This window comes from Antechinus flavipes, chromosome 5 (assembly GCF_016432865.1).
Source record: "Antechinus flavipes isolate AdamAnt ecotype Samford, QLD, Australia chromosome 5, AdamAnt_v2, whole genome shotgun sequence".
Lineage (NCBI taxonomy): Eukaryota > Metazoa > Chordata > Mammalia > Dasyuromorphia > Dasyuridae > Antechinus > Antechinus flavipes.
The window spans coordinates 246,142,146-246,164,651 of NC_067402.1; positions in this window are offsets into that span (position 1 = coordinate 246,142,146).

The following is a 22,506-nucleotide window of genomic DNA, read 5'->3' on the forward strand; positions in this document are numbered from 1 at the left end:
ATATTTTGCAAAGTAGGCTTTTTTTTTTTTTTTTAGCTGACGCAATTGGGATTAAGTGATTTCTCCAAGGACATACAATTAGGAAGTGTTTAGTATCTAAGGTCAGATTTGAACTCAGGTCCTCCTGATCTACTGTGCCACCTAGCTGCCCCAAAGTAGGTTTTCAAATGTTTTTTAAATAATTAATAATATATTTGATGGTACTACAGAAATTATTTATTGTAGTAGTAGCCATTTTTTATAAATCTAGATAGTAAATAAAATAAGAAAAGATGAGTATGCAAATTAAGGAAACTAAGATAAAAGATCTCCTGATACTATCATAACTTGCTCCCTTCTTTTATCCTAATGGATATGTTTGGGATAGTAGATGCATATTTTATATTCTTTTTCAGTACCCTCTTTTATCCTAATGGATATGTTTGGGATAGTAGATGCATATTTTATATTTTTTTTCAATCCTTCTCAGTTTTTCACCTCTCAGGCAAATGCCTCATTGGTCTGGTCCTTATTGGACAGCTCTGCTAGTCACCACCACTAAGTTTACCAATCAGTAAATTAGTAGTCACTAGATTTTCAGTGTCAATTAAGTAAAGGCATCTTTATCTAAGATATATCTTAAATCAGTTCCAAGAGTCACTAAATAGAAGCTTTAGAGAATTGGCAGAGGAAAAATACCATACCAGATAATAACAATGATAGTGTTATCAGTATCAAGAAAAACAAATTATCCAATCCATTTAGACTCCTCAATTCATACAAAGATGTGATCTGGATGTGATGTAGAAGTTGGACCCTAAAGAAGAGAGAATGACAGTGAGGAAGGATGTGACCACTCAAACACTTTCAGAAGATCCTTGCCAAGAAAAACAAAGCAGAGAGATACGCTTGCTTATTTTATTGATTTTTTCAAAGGCAGAAATAATTTGTAGGGGAACTATTCTGCACTGGATTCTAACTTGTAAAGAAAGAGTGATGGTTGAAAGAGAAAAAATGAAAACTTTGGGAAGAAATGAGTGCTGTCATCTTAGAGGACATGGCAGATAGAGGACAAACTGGACAATCTGGTAGGCACTTACATTTTTCACCAAGATAGTTGCAATGGGCATATCTGAAACAAAATAATTTATTAAGATTTTTTCATTTTATTCATTCATTCACTTAGGAATGAATTTAAATTTTAAAATTTAAAATTTTCAAAAGAGTTATAAATGGTCAGCAACCATATAGGAGATTGCACTAAGTGCTTGATATAAAAAAAGAAGAATTAAAGCAGCTCTGAGTTTTTATCATATATCTATCATTTTAATTAAGAAAATTTTAATAGAATTAATCATTGCTACAGGAATTGTAGGAAAACTGATACAATAATATAATATTGGAGTTACAATTTAACACATCTGAAAAACAATTTGGAATTATATGAAAAACATGTGTAATTTGTTCATATTTTATGACCTGGAGATCCACTACATATCTGAAGGAAGTCAATGAGAAAAAAAAAAAAAAGATCTTATGTAATAACAAAATAATTATGGAGGCACACTTTATCATTGCAACAAAAACAAAAATCTAAGTAAACGCATCTGTTGGGAAGTTATACAGTTGGGAAGTTATATAGTTAAGTAATATAATGGAGTATCATTGTGGTCATTAAACATGATGAATTCAGAGAATTCTGAGGAATCTGGTGAAATTTTTATGAATTGATGCCAAGTAAGCTAAACCAATAGAACATCATATAAAATCATCCCAATAACATAAAGAAAAGAAATATTGAATATCATCAGAACTCAGGTAAATTCAGTGATCCTATGCTTTTGATAATGATTGATTTTTTTTTTTCATTTTTTCTTCTGTTTGTAGAAGGGTTGGGCAATACAGATGTGGAATGAGATATATACAGCCAGAAGTGGTCAAGGTATTGATTTGCTTTGCTTAGCTATACTTCTTCTCTACAAGAAGATTCCATTTGGGTGATATTATGAAATAGAATCACTTTTTTAAAAGGTCAATAAAACATTTTTGAAAGGTAAATTAAAATGATATATAATAATTATAAATGTAAAAAGTACAATAAAGAATTTTAGTACCATTTATTCCTATAAACTACAACAAATTTTCTTAAATAAATAAATAATCTTTAAGGTTCCTAGTAGTTTTATCTTCAAAGAAAATGATAGATTTTAGCCAAATTTGAACCAAGAATTTTAAATGTCCTTTCAGTCTTGTGTTGGACGTGACCAAATGATCAACTTTTATTAATTTTTTTGTCCCCAAAGCTAATTTTTAGCATTCATTTAACAAGCTAACAGCCCCTAATGAAGAACTTTAATTAAATAAACCATTTGGTTGAAAACAAAAATAACTACACAGCCGTGGAGGGATCTAGGAACTACTGATGGACATTAGCCAGGAATGAAACATGCTATAAATGGCATGAGCACTGAACCCCACAACATGTTAATCTTAGAAATTTCCATTTAAGAGGTTAAATGATCCCAGTGCCAAAAGCTACTTCCAGATTATAAATTCCACCTTAGGCCTCTACAGGAAATTCTTTTGGTCCTTTCCAGTGGAAGAGAGTAACAAATCATAGGATCACAGATATGGAACTTGAAGAGACTATTTAGTTCACTGAATTTGACTTCCTCACTTTACAATTAAGTAAACTGAAGCCTAAGGAAATCAAATGATTTGCCCAATATTTCATAGTAGCAGTCAAAATTTGAGAATTAGGTCTCTTAATTCCAAATTCATTATCTTTTTCCCCTAAAACAAAAGTGTTGAGTCATGACTTAACTCAATTGCTATAGTCCATGCACATATACGTATTCCATACTAAGGCAAATTGGAGGATACTTATTTTTTCATTATAGCTTTTTGTTGACAGAACATATGCATGGGTAATTTTTCAACACTGTCCCTTACAAACACTTCTGTTCCAGCTTTTTTCTTCCCTCCCTCCACCCTCTGCCCCAGATGGCAGGCAGTCTCATACATGTTAAACATATTAAAGTATATCTTAAATACAATATATGTGTACACATCTGTACAGTTCTGAAAAATCAGATTCAGAAAGGTAAAAATAACCTGGAAAGAAAAACAAGTAGTTCATATTCACTTCCCAGTGTTCTTTCTCTGGGTGTAGCTGGTTCTGTCTATCATTGATCTATTGGAATTGAATTGGATCTTCTCATTGTTGAAAATATCCACTTCCATCAGAATATATTATCATATAGTATTGTTGTTGAAATGTATAATGATCTCCTGGTTCTGCTCATTTCACTCAGCATCAGTTCATGTAAATCTCTCCAAGCCTCTCTATGTTCATCCTGCTGGTCATTTCTTACAGAACAATAATATTCCATGACATTCATATAACATAATTTACCCAACCATTCTCCAATTGATGGGCATCCATTCAATTTCCAGTTATTAGCTACTACAAAAAGGGCTGCCACAAGCATTTTGGCACATACAGGTCCCTTTCCTTTCTCTAATATGTCTTTGGGATATAAGCCCAGTAGTAACACTGCTGGATCAAAGGGTATGAACAGTTTGATAACTTTTTGAGTATAGTTCCAAATTGTTCTCCAGAATGGCTGGAAGAGGATACTTCTTTTAAGAGAAACAAGAAAAGTTCTTCTTTGAAAGAATTAACTACCTTAAGGTAAGATTTATATTCTAAGTTTAAAAAAAAAAAAACACTTTGTCATGAGCAAGCTACATAGACAGGTCATCTCTCATTTGGGCTGTTATTAAAATCTCAAGCCAGATTTCAGTATCTTTAGATTTCCAAGGTGGGTCTCATGAACTGATTTCTCATTCCTTATCCATCTACAAGAAGCAACTTCTGTTTGTTCTTACCATCGTGCCTTTACTCAAATTTCCATCTCTAAAAAAAATCTGTCTGCTCCAACATGATGCAGTTACAGCTCCACATTGTGGAAAACTGAGGAAAACAGTAGCATACAATAGGTATGTTACCTGCCTGATCTCTGTAAACATTTTTGGGATTCTGATCTTAAAGACTGCAAAAGTAGGGAGTTGTAGGTAATGAGAAATAAAGAACTCATCATTATTGTTAGAAGGATCAGACAGGAAAATATTGTTTTGAATGCAGGAAGAAAAGAAGACTGGAAAGACAATAAATGCTAATTTTTCTGTTTGTTTTTTTTGCCTGTAATTCTTTTCTATATATAATTTATATCAGATATCACTATTTATATATTCTGTTTTAAATCCTTTTAGCAGCTACTATGGCAAAATCACAAATATACAATACACAGTTTCTTTTTGCTACACATAGAAATGAGAAGATTAAAAGTAAATGATTTCCTATATCTAGATGCCTACAAGTGCAGCCATGGAAACTACTCAGGGCCCCACATTACCTGCTCTGAAAAGGGAAGGAATATTTATCATTAACTAGAGTCCCTTGACCCTTGTTCAGGGGGAAAGATCTTTGGCAGAGCTGCCAATAGCTATCTGTAACACACCATCAAAAGCTAATCAACATCCCTTGGCCTCAGCTTCTAGGGGACCAGGTGGATGATGTAGAAATGAGTTAATGATCTCTCTCAGAGACAGACAATAAATATTTTCATAGTTATTAATATATCTGTTGCATGGGGATTCTGAATCTTCAAGACTCAGAGAAAAGGTTAGAACAGAATAGCATTAGTGGTTTTCCTACCTACAGGGTAAAAAAAGCAAATGGCAATGAGCCATACTTTTTAGTTTAAAAACATTTTAGATTTAACCACAATCTCTGATCAATAAACAGTCACTGCTATAAAGAAGCTTTCTGTCTAGTTCAAAACATGAGACATAAACATAAAACAAGTCAAATGGCAATAGGATATCTGAGTGACAAAACTAAACTAAAATCCATGAGGTTAGGGATCAAAGCATACCTAAATTTTACATTCTCTTCAGCTTCTGGTTGAGTTCAGCCATTGAGTTTGATATTGTTCTTTGAGTTTCCAGTGTTTAGAACAGTTCTTGGAACATGAGACAGAATAAATATTTCTTGACCCGTGGATGGTGATTGGAACACAGCAGATGCTTAATAAGTAATTCTTAAATTAGGTACAATGATGTTATTAATGGTAATACAAACTTCACTTCATGGTGGATCTCTTCTTCACCATCTTTTGGAGCTCACTGGGACATACATGTCTGACTATCCTTTCTAGTACTGTTTGCACTTTGTATCATGTCTCCCAACTTTGTGGTCCCAGACCAGAAGCCAGAATACTCCTTGCTTCTCATCACTCCTTCCAGACTTTCCCTCTCTGGTCCTCACTCTGCAGTTTCTCCTCTTTCACTCTGTCCATAATCACCCAATCCAGATTCTATTGGCTGTTACCGACCAACCCCTGTCCAGGATATTTACTTTCCTATTTCAATGAATTCAGTTCCTAATTTTGTCTTCCTCTTTCCCCCAAGTTCTAACTTCTTAATAGATTTCAATGTAAATGTTCAAGCCCTTTTTCTGACATCTATTTTCTGCATAATTTTGGACAAAGTCTTCAGTTTCCTCACCATTCCTAAATAGTGTCAGAGGCTATACTAGATAATCTCAGCTATACCTTTTTTTCCCAGGGGAAAAATGGATATATATTTTTTTAAATAATAAAATAATAATTTTAAGGTGACTTCAGAGAGGCCTGGAGACGTACATGAACTGATGCTAAATGAAATGAGCAGAACCAGGAAATCATTATATATGGCAATAGCAAGATTATATGATGATCATTTCTGATGGACATGGCTCTCATCAGCAGTGAGGTGATTCAGACCAGTTCCAATGGTCTTGTGATGAAGAAAACCATCTGCACCCAGAGAGGGAACAGTGGGAATTGAATGTAGACCACAACATAGTATTTTTACTCTTTGTTCTTGTTTGCTTGCATTTTGTTTCCTTTTTCATTTTTTCCCTTTTGGATCTAATTCTTCTTGTGCAGCATGATATTTGTGGAAATACATATAGAGGAATAGTACATGTCTAACATATATTGGATCACTTGCTGACTGAGAGAAGGGGGAAAAGGAGGGGAAAAATTAGAATACAGGGTTTTGTAGAGGTGAATGTCAAAAATTATCCATTTATATATTTTGAAAATAAAAAGCTATAATTAAAATAAATATTTTTTTATTTTCAAAATATATGCCAAGATAGTTTTCAATATTTGCCCTTACAAAACTTTGTATTCCAAATTTCTCTCTCCCTTCTCACTACCCCCTCTCCTAGATAGCAAGTAATCCAATATATGTTAAATATGTTCAATTCTTCTATATACATTTCCACATTTATCATGCTATATAAGACAAATCATATCCAAAAGGAAAAAAAGGAAAAGCAAAACAAAAATCAAGCAAACAACCAAAAAAAAAAAAAAAAAGTGAAAACACCATGTTGTGATCCATATTCAATCCCCATAGTGCTCTTTTTAGATGCAGATGGCTCTCTCTATCACAAGTCTATTGAAATTGCCTTGAATCACCACATTGTTGAGAAGAGCCAAGTCCATCACAACTGATAGTCTACACAATCTTGTTGTTCCTGTGTACAATATTCTCTTGGTTATACTCACTTCACTTAGCATCAGTTCATGTATCTCCAAGCCTTTCTGAAATCATCTTGCTGATCATTTCGTATAGAACAATAATATTCCATAAAATTCATATACCATAACCTATTTAGCCATTTCCCACTTTATGGGTATCTACTCATTTCCAGTTCTTTGACACTACAAAGAGAGCTTAGAAGTACTTTTCAATTCAAGATATGATATGGGTGTTGCCTCAAACAAACTATTAAAGACCTTAAGTTTAAAAAGTGAAGCTCCCACTGCATCCAAGGCCATCTTCAGTTGATCCATGTCTTGCCAGTGGACCCAGATGGCTTCATAGGAAAAAGCGAGACAGGTGACTTTGCACATCCCTGCCTCACTTAAATCCAATTCACCTGTACATCATAGAATCACTTCCATAATATCATGGTCATCTTTGAGAACCAAGGATAAATTTCTGTAATGTCTACAAATATGGTCAGTCTAAAAAATTCAACAAATTCTATCATTTGAAAGATATTGACTTCTTTTTATCTCAACTAAACTCCTAGAAAAAAAACTCATCACTTCCTCTCCTTTTATTCTCTTGGCTTTCTGCAACATGGCTTCTTAGCTCATCCCTCACTTGAAACTCTCCAAAGGCACAAATGGTCTTTTGCTTGTCAAATTAACGGGTTGTTTTTTTTTTTTTCATTTTTATCCTTTACTATTTCTCTGCAGCATCTGATGAAACTGATCATTTCTCCACTTGGATATTCATTATTCTCTATTTTTTTTTCTTCTGACACAACTCTTATTTCTCTTTGCTCCTATTCGTCCACTTTTTCTTTCTCTTTTGCAGAATCTTTGTCTATATCTGACCACTAATTATGAAGTCCCGCAGAGCTCTGTCCTTGATCCTTTGTTGTTGTTCATTCATTTCAGTCATGTTTGATTCTTTGTGACCCCATTTAGGATTTTCTTGGCAAAGATATTAAAATAGTTTGCTATTTCCTTCTTCAGTTCATTTTATAGAAGAGAAAACTAAGGAAAATGGGGTTAAGTAACTTACCCAGTAACACAGCTAGGAAGTGTCTGAGGCCATATTTGAATTCAGAAAGGTGAGTCTGAGCATTGCACTCTGTGCACTATGGCGCCACCTAGTTGTCCTTAGCTTCTCCTTAATCCTCACTCCTAAATTTCCCTCCTGATTGTCCCTTCCTCCTGAATTGACTATAATTATACACTTAATTATGGTAGCCTTTCTCCTGAGTCCAAATATGACTGCTTATTAGATATTTCAAATTTTATGTCACATCCCAAATCAAACTTCAGTGGCTTCCTATTACCTCTTAGATAAAACACAAACTCTGTCTGCCATTTAAAGCTCTTTATAATGTTGCCTACCCATATTTCCAGTCTACTTATACATAATTCCCCTCCTTATGCAATCCAGCCAGAAGAGCCAATATTTATTTAGCACTTTAAGGTTTGTAAAATCTATTACACGTCGTCTCATTTGATTCTCACAACAACCCTATGAGGTAGGTACTATTATTCTCTCCATTTTACAAATGGGGAAACTGAGCCCAAGAATAATTAAATAAGCTTCTCAGGGTCACACTGACCTGCTCAGTTCTTCATACATCATATTGCATTCCCTGTCTGCATTCCTTTGTACTGACTATTCATCTTTCATGCGTGGAATGCTCTCTTACAATTTCTAATATTTGGAATCTCAGCTTTACTTCTGGATTCAGCTCAAGCAGCTTCTTCTACATGCGGCTTTTTCTGGTCCCCACATGTACAAATGCCTTCCCTTTCAAGGTTACCTTGTATATACATGGTATCTCCTCCAATGGAATGTAAGTTTCTGGAGTGCTTGACCCATGCACAAATTTAGAGAATCCATCCCAAATGGTCACATGGACTACTTGTAAGTGACCTGTGATCGAGCTTTGGAGTCTGTATTGATCTGATCAAGCACAGTCATACTATAACTTCACTAATATAGTGGTATCATTTTGATCCTCTTCAAGAACAAAGGACACCAATTACACTATACTTGAATCATAATAGGTGTTTAATAATTTCTTGTGGATTGAATGATCATTTGAAATACTATATAATCAAAACAGTGTACACAACCCATAATGGGGAAAGGGAATCAACAGCAGCAGAATGTGAAAACATTTGCCTCATTGAAGACATGACCACTATGTTCCACTTACTATATATAATTTGTATGTAGCTAAACTATCTGGAGAACAATTCATTAAAATACTCTGCACACTTAACATAGAAAGAAACATACAAAAAATGATCCTTTAGGCAAAAGATAGACTAGTCATTATCAAAAAACCTATTGAAAAAGCATTTTTAAAACCCCTCTGATGTGATAGTCCCTGGGAATATAAAGATAAAAATGAAATAACTCTTGCTCTCAAGAAGCTTACATAAGTGGATGCTCATCAGTTGGGAATAGCTGAATAAGTTATGGCATGTGAATATAATGGAATATTAGGGTTGTATAAGAAATGATGAATTGGCTGATTTCAGAAAAGCCTGGAGAGACTTACACATGATCTGATGCTGTATGAAGTGAGCAGAACCAGGAAAACATTATACACAGTAAAAGATTATGTGACTGGGGGGAATAATGATGTGGGAAAGATTAGTTTCTAGATTCCCATCCCCTCCTAGTGAATGTAATTACCCTTTGACTCACAAATCCTGGTGCCTTTGAATTCCAATAGAAGATCCAGATCTGTCCCAGCCCCACCCGGACCTGAGCCAACTTTGGGGCTACACCCAAAAGCCCCTCGAGCTAAGTCTCCTATTATAAAAAGGCCATGCTGGGACCCCCTCTTTGCAGAGATTCCAAACATGGTAGCCATGTGAGGACCCTCTGTCCACTGGACCCTTCGTCCAGTGCCCTCCTTATCTCTATCTTCACCTGTCTCCTTACTTCCAAACCCAATAATAAACCTCTTTTATCAATCCAAAAAAAAAAAAAAAAGATTATGTGACTATCAGTTGCGATGGACTTGGCTCTTTTCAACAATGTGGTGATTTAAGACAATTCCAATAGATCTGGGATGGAAAATGACATCTGCATCCAGAAAACAAGAACTATGGAGACTGAATGCTAATGGAAGCAATGCATTGTCACCTTTTTTGGTTGGTTGGTTGTTTTTTTCTTTCTTGGGTTTTTTTTTTCCCTTTTGGTCTGATTTTTTTTATACAACATGAAAATTATGGAAATGTGATTAAAAGATTGCACATATTTAACCTATATCAGATTGCTTGCTCTCTTGGGAAGGGGAAGGATATAAGGGAAGAAGGGAGAAAAATTTGGAACACAGAATCATACAAAATTAATATTGAAAATCATCTTTGCATGTATTTGGAAAAAAATAAAATGCTATTGAGAAAAAAATTTTTAAAGCAGCTTACATTCTAATGTGGGAGGAAGAAGTCTATAGAGACATATATAAAATAATTATAGACAAAATGAATACAAGATAATTTTGAGGGAGAGGCATCAGCAGCTGGGGAGAATCAGTAAAGATTTCATGGAGAAGATGATGGTTTCGGTGAGCTTTGATAAAAAGGAGAGATTCTAAAAGAAATAGGAATGAAAGGGCAATTCCCCAGCCTTTGTATTGAGTTAGTACAAAGGCAGCAAGATATGACATAAGAAAAGCAAATGGCTCAGTCTGGCAAGGCATTTTAGTATTTGAAGCAGAATTTTAAAACTTTCAAAATGGAGTGAGGCTGTGAAGGGTGTGAAATACTAAAGGAATTTGCATTTGCGCCTGCTGAGTACAAGTATAAGAAGTCACTAGAATTTATTATGGTCTTAGAACTGGCAGGAACCTTAGAAATGATCTAGTTCATCCCCTTCATTAGAGCAATGAAGAAATTGAGGTCTAAAAATGGAAATAATTGCCAAAGCCAGGATTCAAAACTCAGTTTCTCTGATCCCAAACCTAGCATTTCTTTTGCCATACACTTTCCCTCCATACCATTTTGTTTCTTCAACTATTGCCTTCTAAACAACTAATAAGATTATAGCGTCATAAATTTAGGGTAGAAAGGGATTTTAGAAGCCATCAAACCCAACCTGGCCATTTTATAAATGAAGGAAACTGAGGCACAGAAAGATTAGATAATTCTCCCAGAGTCACAGAGTGTCAGAGGCAGTATTCAAACCCAAATCTTCCCACTCCATGTCCAATGAATTGTCCACTATACCATACTATTTGACAATTATGGCAGCTGAACACTGTCAGCAGTCATGTTTTTGGCTAGATCTGAACCTCTGTAGCAAAGGGATTTTGGGGCAGCTAGGTGATGCCATGGTGGCTAGAGTGCCAGGCCTTGAGTTAGAAACTTATTTTCCTGACTTCCAATCTGGTCTCAGACACTTCTTAGTTATAGGAGCCTGGGCAAGTCACTTAAGCCTGTTTGTCAAACAACCCCAGCATTTTTGCTCGAAAACTCCAAATGGGGTCACAGAAAGTCAGACACAACTGAACAACAATATAGTGCAATAATCCTTGTAGTCTTTAGCCAGGAATTTAGAAGCTTTAAAATAAAAGTCAAGAATTTAACAGCTTCCAAAAATGCATAGCAAAGAAAGTCACAAGCTCAAATAATGTCAGAGGGGTTTGAATAAAAAATGGTTGCCGTTATTTATCTTTCTACAGATGAAACTTTCAACAACTTCAATGGAATCTCAAAATGTTCCCTAGTATTTGAAGGCCATCTCCCTAACATATGCATCACATCAATTCTTGATGTAAGACCTCCTTGATATAAGACCACCTCTAAAGATCACTCCCAATGAAATTCAGGAAATCCTGCAGTCTGGGCACAGCTCTCCAAATGTCTGCCAAGAGGCCTCTTTGCTCAAACCAGCCTTCATTTGGCCACTAGATAAGTCAAGTCAATTAGAAATACAGGCGGTTTTGCTGCTCTTGCAAATGATGAAAAATACCCTTTCACCTATGGCAGCCTCAGGATGCCCTTGGCCTGCATGTTGAAATGCTACAGTCACTGAAAAATCTCTGTGCCCCTTTCAGTAGCTGTCCAGCAGACAATCTTCCCAATTATGAGTTAGATAAACATTTTCATTAAGTTGGAAACTTTCTAATAATCTGGAGGACTTTTCAATTCATTAAGGTCAAAAATTGATAGTCCTTTACTAGAGGGACAGAGTCCATGATACAATGAGTAGAACAAATCTAGAATAGAATTCTAGACAGAATCAGATACTTAACTTCCTCAGTTCCAAGTTTCTCACTATCTTGTCATCTTAATAAATAAATTATTTTTAAATTAATGTTTTTATATTATACATTTATATAATATAAATTATATTTAAATAAATAGCTAACATTTATATATCACCTACCATATACCAGGCTCAATAAGCTCTTCACAGATATTATAGCATTTGTCTTCACAACAACTCTGCAAGGTAGGTGCTGTTACTGTGTTCATTTTAAAGATGAGAAAACTGAGGCAAACATGGGTTAAATTACTTACCAATGGTCACACAGCTAGGATCAGAGATCTTCTTTAGACTCTTATTTTCTCATTAAGTGAACTGAGGTTTTCCTAATTTCAGGGCTTTTTCTACTGCATCATCTAGCTTGCCCCAAAAGGCTTTAAGAAATCAATGACTTACTCTAGTCAGAGAGATCTTCTTTTTTTATTACTGGTGGCAGCAGAAACCACCCCTGCCACTTGTTGCTACTACTGCTCCTGCTATGACTACTACAACTATTATTTTTTCTACTACCATTATGTCTACCACTATTACTACTACTAAAACTACTACAACTTCTCTCATTATAACTATTATTGCTACTATTTCTACCACTATTACTAATACTATTGTCCTTATTACTACCACTACTCTCACCACAACTATGACCACCATCATCATAACTGCTACCACTATTACTATTGTCATTACTAATCAATGAGAGTCAAGAGTGATTTAGGTTTAAGGCATAGTCTAATAGTTCCATTTGAATTCCAACGGGCTTTATCAAAACCTGGCTTTCCGGTATTATATTTTAAGATACCATACTGGGCAAAAGAGCTAATTGTCCCAGTTTTTTTTTTTTTTAAGTACAGAATAAATAAGTTATGAAAAGAAAAAAATCTAGCCCACAAACTCCAAAATATCTTGCAAGGTTTTCTTGGGTTTTATGAGCTAGATTTTTTTCCCAACAACTACATTTTATATTCCTTTGGGTAGAGGACCAGCAGGTAGAGGACCTCACTACTACAACTCATCCTCATCTTACTACCACTTACTACCACTACCATTACTATCACTCCTACTATTACAACTACTGTTATTCCTGTCACTATTACTACTATCACCACCATGAACTAAAAATAATTACAACAATAATACCCAATATTACCTCATTAAATTTAAATAATACCCCATTATTAATAATTAATTAGTAATAAATAATTAATAATTATTTAAAATTAAATAATACCCCATTCAAATATAAACTCTTTATGAATAGAAATGGTTTCATTCGTCGTATTTATATCTACAACATTTTGCAAAATGCCTGGCTCATGTACTTAATAAATACTTGTTGATTAATGGGTTGATATAGATTCAAAGTTTAGAAAGCATTGCACATTCATTATCTCATTTAATTCTTTAATATTTCTAGAAGGCAGGTGCTAGGCATAGATACTATTTGTGTTTCTTTTTTACATGTGGGGAAAATGAAGTTGAGACTTGCCCATGATCACATACAAAGAAAATAAAGCTTGAGAGGTTTACATATGGTTACACATAAGAAAAATGAAACTGAGAAACTTCTCTGTGTAAAGGCAAGGCTCAAATCCATGACCACCCTAAGATGAGTATCCATTGCTTAGCAATAGCCTCAATTTCGTCAATGAAATGTGAAGCAAATGGCAGTTAGGTAGTACAGTGGATAGACCACCAGTCCTGAAGCCAGGAGGACCTGAGTTCAAATTAGATCTCAGACATTTAACACTTCCTAGCTGTGTGACCCTGGGCAAGTCACTTAACCCCAATTGCCTCAGCGAAAGAAAGAAAAGAAAAAGAAAGAAAAGAAATTTTAAAAAAGAAAGAAAAAGAAAAACAGAGAGAAAAGAGAAAGAAAGAAGGAAAGAAAGAACAAAAGAAAGGAAGAAAGGAAGGAAGGAAGAAAAGGAAGAAAAGGAAGAAGAAAGGAAGGAAGGAAGGAAAAAAAGATTCTCAGTTCAGGGGAAGGAAGAGCTATGGGGTATCTTAATAGGGTCAAGAGGTTTAGAAAAGCTTCCATATTGACTTTTATGGAAATGTTTTATATAATTTCACATGTTCCTTCTCAATGGCAGGGAGGGAGAAACAGAAAGAATCTGAAACTCAAATTTTTAAAAACAAATGTTAAAAAAGGAAAACCTCTGTGGTGAATAGGATGGTGAATCAATTAAAGTATAAAAGGATTGTCTTGCCAAAGTGAGGGCCCAGTTGAAATTATGTAACATGAACTCATAGTAGACAAAGGGTTTTATGAATTTCTTCAGTTTGGTTCAACAAAACATGAGTATGAGTGAGGTAAGAGTGAGGTGACTGCTAAAGTAATCCAAGTTGGGGTTTGAAAGGACAAGAGATTTTATTGGATAAATTGGCAAGAGATTGAAGACAGCATAGAGTTAAACGGGATTCACCAACAGGTCAAGACAACCAAAAAATGAGGAGAGTAGCTTGTGCTGGGGTGATAACTTGAGGAAGAACTGAAAGGATCAAGAGATTAAAAATCATGATGAAAATGAAAAACAGTTTAGAATCACAAGACAGAAGGAAAGTTGGGATGACAACAGCTTATTATCTAATAAAGCAATTTTAGGGTTCACAAACGTGGATGTGAATTTTTTGATAGTGATACCAAAATCTAGCATTTGACTATCTCTATGTATAGCTGTGGTGAGATGGAAGTGATAACAAATGAAAAATTGGGAATTTGGTGTTTGCTGGAGTTATCAATATGGATACTGAAGTCTCCTAATATGAGAACTGGATTTGGGGAGGAGAGAAGTTTGTGAGTCAGGAACTGAACTCGTTAAAGAAGAAAGGAAAAGATCCTGGACAGCTATAGAAAACCAACTTAGAGATAAAAGGGTGATAAATATGTATTGAATAGCATATGATGGTGATTTGGGGAGAGCCTAGAAATGGAAAGCTCTATAAATTTGAGATATGAAACTTTTATCTGAGAAATTGTACAAAAATTTTCTGCTTTTCTTTTGATTTGCTTTATTTGCATAAAAAACTTAATTCAATATAATCAAAATATTCTATTTTGTACTTCTTACTGTTCTCTATTTATTATAAATTGTTTGCCTATAGGTAGTATGTACCTAATATGTACCATATTCTTCAATTTTCTCATAATATTTTCTTGAGATTCAACTACTCCATCATGAGTTTAGGTGAATTAGTGAAGTATAATCAGTGCTGGAAAGGGTAACCAGAGTAACTTGCATCATCAGGAGGGAATAACAAGGGAAAAGATTTGAGATGAATTCTAATGTCCAATGTATGGCATATAGATTCCAGGAAGCATGGTTAGATAGTTTTAGAGTTTAGAGTTTAGATAGTTAGAGTTTGAGGTGGGGATAGGGGGAAATAGTACAGAATTGAGTTGAGAGTGATAGAAATAAGGAAGTTGCCAGTGGAGAATTGAGTACTGGGTTTGAATAATGACAACTGGGCATTCAGAATCATTAGGAAGGATTGGATATTGGATATTGGAATAGGACTGTGTTAATCATTGAGGAATTAGTACAGAATAGGTTATTATTATCCACAGGAGTTCATCCTCAGATAGAAACATCCCAAGGTGTCAGGCAGTCTATGATTGAAAAGATGGGATGGGGGGACCATAAAGAGAGTCTGGGACGAGGCAAGGCTGATTCTGAGGTGGCCTGTAGGTGGCTAAAGGTGACACCTGTGTAGAATATATTTTGGAAGGATAACGCAAGTCCATATATTATCCTTGTCTACAACAATGGAAGAGCCCAGAAAGGCAGGTCTTTGGCATAATATGAATGAAAAATCAGCAAAGAAACTAAGAAGGTTTTGTTGAATAAGTAATAGGAGAATCAGAAGAGAAAAACAGCATGATCATCTAGGCCAGATTGTCAATGAAGAGTTCTTCAATATTATAAAATACTCCAAGGAAGTCAAAAAGTATGAGGACTGAAAAAAAATTTTATTAGGATCAATAATAAAAGAGAACTTTGGTATCCTTGGAGAGAAAATTTCAGAGAAAATAAAAGAGAAAAGGGGGTTGATAGTGGAAATACTTTGCCAGAGAAATCAGAAGGGCACGGGGATCAAGGGCACATGTAGAGGGGCATCACGTTAAATACTGGGATTATAACAGTAAGTTAATACTTGTCTGCATTCAAAGAAAGAACTGATAAACAGAAATATGCATGATTTTACATTTGTGTTTATGTGTGGGGAGATGTGGGTGGATGTGGGTGTATAAATATATATACATATCATGTATATATGTGGGAGTGGGTGGGGGTGAGTATGTGTGTATATGGGTGGGTGTCTAATTATAGCCATTTCTAGGTAGGGAGGAGAGAGAAAAAAGAAAGTTATAACTTTATTATATATTTAAAAGAAATAGCAAGTTGTACATAATAGATTTACAGTTACATGTGCAATCACATTTTTTTTGATTCTGCTATATTAACAGAAATGTTCTGTTTTATTTCTTAAGTTCAGAATAAAATAAAAACAACAACAAAAAAAGACTACCCGTCCTCAAAGAATTCTCCTTCTATTAAGTGGAGATAACATGCATAGGAGGTTTCAACTCCAAGGCCAAATTTCGTTTGCATAGTGTAATCATTTGGATAACAGGCCCCAAAATGCTACACAAAAGTCTTATTTTCTGATATTCAAGAGAAACAATAGCTTTAAGAGAATTCAAGATGAAGCCACAATAAAATAAAGCAGGGAAAAAAATAGGGCAGGAACAAGATAAGGCCATTAGTGAGATCTGACAGGCCCTAAGGAAAAATATCTTCCTAAAAAATACAGAAATTTTCAGCATTCACACCACATCTTAAGTGGTCCTAGAAATGACAAAATGATCCGAAAAAAGCTAATAAGTAAATTTTTCACCTAGCTGAGAGCAAGTTCCCAGAGAGTATTATGTGGGGAGGTAAAGAAGGATTTGGAAGCATGAGAACATCTCCAGGACCAATGGGGCTTCACAGTGGCAGGAAAGGAGCAGAAAGAGGCCATAAAAGGATTGAATGTGGATGCCTAAAAGGTAGAGAGGAAGGAAGAAGCTGCAAAGTTCTGAAGTTGAATCTTGCCTACATCCAAATGCTGCCTACAACCAGTCCCAGCAGGCAGATACACTGCACAAGCTGCTGCAGTGACCCAGCCTGCCTAGACTGGTGAGCTACCTGGGAATGGAATGTGGGAATGAGACTGTGGCCTTCAGGGTCACTGAGGTGACAGGATCCAGACCTGGCAGGAGCCACATACTCAGACAAACATGCACAAATTAATTATATGTGGGGATGTAGTTTATACAGAGTCTGATGCTATCTTTTTCTCCCCGTTTGCCCACTTCCCTTTTAATCACCTCCTCCGCTTCTCCATTATCGTTTCTTTCTCCTCTTCTTATTCTCTCCTTCCATGTTTTTTCTCTCCATTCTCCCTCCTTTCTCTACTGTTCCTTCCCTTCTATCCTTTTTCTCACTTTTCTCCTTTTTTCTGTTTTCTCCTTCCTCTTTTTTATGTCTCTCTGTTTTTTCCCTCTCCCTTCTTCCTCTCTTTTTATCTCCTCTCTTTCTTTCTCCCATGTCTATCTCCTTTTCTTCCTCCTTTTTTCCCTTTTCTCCTTTCTATCTATATCTGTTTGTTTCTCCCTCTCCTTTCTAAACTCTTATCTCCTCTTTCTTATTCCTAGGTCTCTCTCTACTTTTTCTTTTCTTCCTCTCTCCCCCGCTTCCATTTTGTCATTTAAGTGTTACACTAGCTGTGTAAAACTCTTAAAGAAAAAACAGATAAAATAAAAGAGATTTAGCTATTTGCTAATTCTGACTCACCTTTCAGAAGAACCACAAGAGGGCAGCATAACCCTAATTACTTGAGATAGTCAAACTTTCAATTTTTGGCACAAAAATAAAACCTGGGCCGAGGCACCTGGACACATCCTGGAACAGGATGTTTCTGGACAAATTATTTCAATGTGAATGTAAATACAGACAATCAGGCTGAATAAACCAGGATGCTCGCTGCAGAACCACACCAGCTAAGAATGTGAGATTGACTGGCCAAAGTCTTCATTTTGAAATTGATGAACTATATAAAATCATATCTTACATGATAGATGTAAAAGCTGCAAAAGACTTCTAGAGGCTCTCAAATCCAATTCCCATATCTATAAAGAATCTGAAAGCTTTCAAGATGAAGTGATTTGCTCACAGTTACATGTCAGTAAATATCGGAAGCAAGATTTAAATTCAGGTCTTCTAATAATTAGTTTTTATGTAGTGTTTAAAAGATTTGAAAAATGCTTTACAAATACTTTCCCAGTTTATCCTCATAACAACAACTCTCCCTCCTTGTAAAGTAGATGCTATTATCATCCCCATTTTACTAATAGGGAAATTGAGGCAGTTAGTAGTGACTTATTCAGGATCACACAAGCTAGTGAGCAAGCCAGTTTCAAGTTGTGGTCTTTGTGATTTCTGACCCAGAGTTCTGTCCACTGTGTCTTGTGCCTCTTTTCCCTATAACAAACATAAGACAAATATGCACAAATTAGTTATATATGGGGATGTAGTTTATTTTTATCCTTGGTAGTCTCGGATAAAGCATATATAATAATTGTTGTTCTATTAATTATTATAAATTATTATTCTACTGCCATTCAATAATTGACAAAAAAAAGTTGCAGTTGCTTTGGTGGTATTCTGAAGCTTCTAAGTAAATACAATTTTATTTTTTTTAAAGTCTGGGCAGTTAGATAACATAGAGCACGGGTCCTAGAATCAGGAGGACCTGAGTTCAAATCCAGCCTCAGATTAGCTGTGTAACCACGGGACAGTAACTTAATCTCAACTGCCTACAAAAAAAGAATTTTTTTTTAAATTTAGAACTGGAAGAAATCTCAGAAATCATCCTAGTCCAACCCTCTTTATTTTGTAGAACAGCAAATATCAAAAAAGAAATGTTTATCTCTGCACATTCCATAGGATTTCAAAAGGGGTCTTAAGGTCTTAAGACATAGGATCCAAAGGAAATAGGAAAATATTAAATCTAAACGAAAAAGGAAAGCGTACAATCTGTACCATCACTGATTTCCATTCATTTCAATATAATGACCTAAATCAATAGGGATTGAAGAAATAAAAAAATGAAAATGAAACTTTCCCTATCCTTACAAAGATTATAGTCTACTAGAAGAAGAGTGTGCTCACTCTCTAAATATAGATAACTGATAGATATACAGCCCATTTTCAGATTTAGTTTGGAGCAGTTAGGTGGCACAATGGATGCACCACTAGGCCTGGAGTCAGGAGAACCTGAGTTCAAAGCCAGTCTCAGACACTTAACACTTACTGACTTGTGATCCTGGGCAAGTCATTTTATCCCAATTACCTCACTGCCCCACCTCCCCAATGGCATTCAAACCCCAAGTCTCTGATTCCAGAGCCAAAAAGCTCTTTCCACTGGGCCATCAGTACACTTCAGGACATCACCATTTCATCACATACAAGGTTCCCTTTGTTACCAGTTTTTTTTAAAAACATGAATGTACACATAGTTGAACATGCTTGCACATGCATGCAGACAGACAAAGAGGCATAAAGAATATGCTTTCTGTACTCAGAGGACCTACATTAAAATTCTGCTAATTACATAATAAAAAAATTTTTTTTCTGATATTTAACTAAAAGTCTTAATCTTTGGGATCTGAAGAATTAGGGAATGACTACTGGAAGAGTCAAAGAAGAGGAAAGATGGTTTGGAGACAGAGTCATAGAGTGGGAAAAAATACCGTATTGTTAGTAGGCCTGGGTTTGAATTCTGCCTTTGCTACTCACTATTTGGCCAAATTATTTCCTTTTGGGGCCTTGTTTCTTCAACTGTGAAATGAATAGGGATAGTCTCTAAAGAGCTTTCCCGCTCTAATTTAATGATCTACCACCCCAGTTCCCTTCAAGCATTCAACAGAGACTGGTTTTAGATTTGGCAAGAGGAGTTTCTTGTTTGGGTCTCCTACTTTTTGCTTTCCTCTGTATTCTTCCGATTATATAATGGATGCTTAATAAATATTAGCTGACTGACTGTAGTCCAGCCAAACAGACCTACTTGCTACATCTCACATATTTCAATCCTTTTCCTAGTCTTTGCACAGACTGTCCTCTGCCCACTCCAGCCTCCATGGACAGAAGGCAAGGCTCCTTCCTCCTCTTACCTTAGAAAACCTTCAAAGCTTAGTTCCTGCACTCACTTCTAGAGGAAGGATTTCTTGTTCTCTCTCATTGTCCTTCCTCTCCTCTGCCCTCTGATCATATTAATCTGTATACGTGCTATATCTCTCCCTGTAAAATATAGGCTTCCTGAGGGCAAAGAATCATTTTTGTTTGTTTGTTTTGGGGTTATGGATTCACATAGTTCTTATTGTTGTTCAATTGTTTCCCAGGATCTCATATGAGTTTTCTTGACAAAGATAGTGGAATAGTTTGTCATTTTTCTCTGCAATTCATTTTCCAAGAGACAAAACTGAGGAAAACAGCCTTAAGTAGTCATTTAAGCTTAGAATCACACAGCTAAGTATGTGGGGCCTGGATTTGAACTCATGAATTTGAACTTTCTTGACTCCGAGTCCAGTGCTCTATCCACTGAACAACCTAGTTGTCCTATAAAAACTTGAAATAAAGTCTAGTAAAAGAGGTTAAATTTGTATCCCCAGCATTTGAATTACTCAAATTAGTATTAAGTGGCAAAGAAAGGATTCAAATCCATGTAATAGGATCATAGATTTACATCCAGAAAGGACCTCATGTTGGAACAAATGAGTGATTTGTAGTGTTGTCTGAAAGAATTCAGAATTCAGGCCATCTCCAAATCAAGTAAAGGAATTGAGATTTATAAAATCAGCAGGCAAGCTCCATTAGGGAGTCTAGCAATGTTAGACAAAGATGTTTATAGATTAAATAAAGCTAATTACATCACAAGATGTGTAAATGTTGAGGTTATAGGAGGGTTTTGCTATCATGGGGAGGTCCTAAAGCCTTGGTGAAATTGCACCCACTCAGAACACATTATAAAAAAGTCCATCAGGGCAAGTGGGGGCTGAGGGGGAGGGCAGTGTATTAATGCATGATAATGATACTATAACTAGCATAAGTTCACCCAAGGACAGCAAAGGAGTCCCTTCTGTGGTCTGTGGTCCAATATTCTGCTCTGTGTGTTCTGTATTATGTTTAAACCAAATGGTATGGAAACTATAACATAGTAACCTGGTAGTGTGATTACATGTGGACCTGCTTATTGTTCTAGTAAGACCCATGACTGAGAATTTCTCTAGGGTTTGGAGCTGGGAGCTATGACCAGAATTCCATCAGAGTCCAACCCCACTATATGCATCTTCTAATTATATAGCAGAGAATGTCAAATATGTCTTAGAAGGGACTTCTCTAAGTGCAGTGCCCTACCCATTATACCTCATTGTTTTTGTAAGATTTTTGGTTACAAACTGGGAAAGGAATTTCCCTTCTTTGCCCATGTAGCAAACATGATTACTCTTCTCCTTCAAGTATTGCTCTGCCATTCCTAAAACCCAGAATTTCATGTCACCTTTCTTCTACACATTGTGTCTTGTTCGTCTAATGATTCTATAGTCCTAGTTTCTGAATATTTAAATAACAGCACCTCAAGCCATAACAATTAGCATTAAGTAATTTGGCTGACATCTCAACTGAAATTGGACCAGAAACCAAAGAAGCCAGTCTGTGCACAAAGGAGAATTTTTGCAAAGATCAAAATGATCGATCTCAATCACTACTACTTTCACAGTAGGGAGGCTGGCAGATAGATTCCCTATTGGTATGTTGTGATTCATGGTGGGCAGGGCCGGACAGAGGCTTTTTGGACTCTCTCTGCAGCACTGAAATATCCAACATATGGCTATCTTACATGCAGGTCACAGGAACCTTATTTGAACAATGATTGCTGTTACAGATTTCAATACTTTCACAGGGATAGAATAACATTCACACCCATTTCACAGGGTCACTGCTACTGACGTAAGATTGTCCCAAAGGTCTCTCCTGTTCCTCTTTCCTGCATTCTCTCCACTAAGGGTCAGGAGTCAGCTCTGTGTTTTGAGGAGGAGAAAAAAGAAAAACATACAAGAAAGCCTCCTCCTAAAACACCAGATGGGGCCTTATGACTGATTCTGAAAGTCAGATTTGGGCATTTTGATGTGGGGGCAGAGGGAGACACAGCAGAGACCTGAGGATGAAAGATTATATTTGGACAAAATGATTCCAGGGATGGGCCAACATGTGATGTTTTGTATTTCCCAGCAGGTAAAGAGAGAAAAAAAGTCAGAAAAACAAATAAAAGTAAAGGCTAGGGTGGCAGGAAGAAGTATAGATAGAGGGAGAGGTTTTTTTTTTTCTTCCAAAATTAAATTGTTTGCTATCGACTAAAAAATAACCTGACTAGGGGGAGTGAGCTACAGCTGCTGGAGGTAATAAAGCAAGGTCTTTACCAGCCATGCAGTGTCTCTGGCCATCCATCAAGATTCATTTCTTGCTCATTGGACTTCGGTTTCTTCTGAACCCACCATTCTGATACCATTCTTACACAAGGTATATACCATATACCATATATACCATA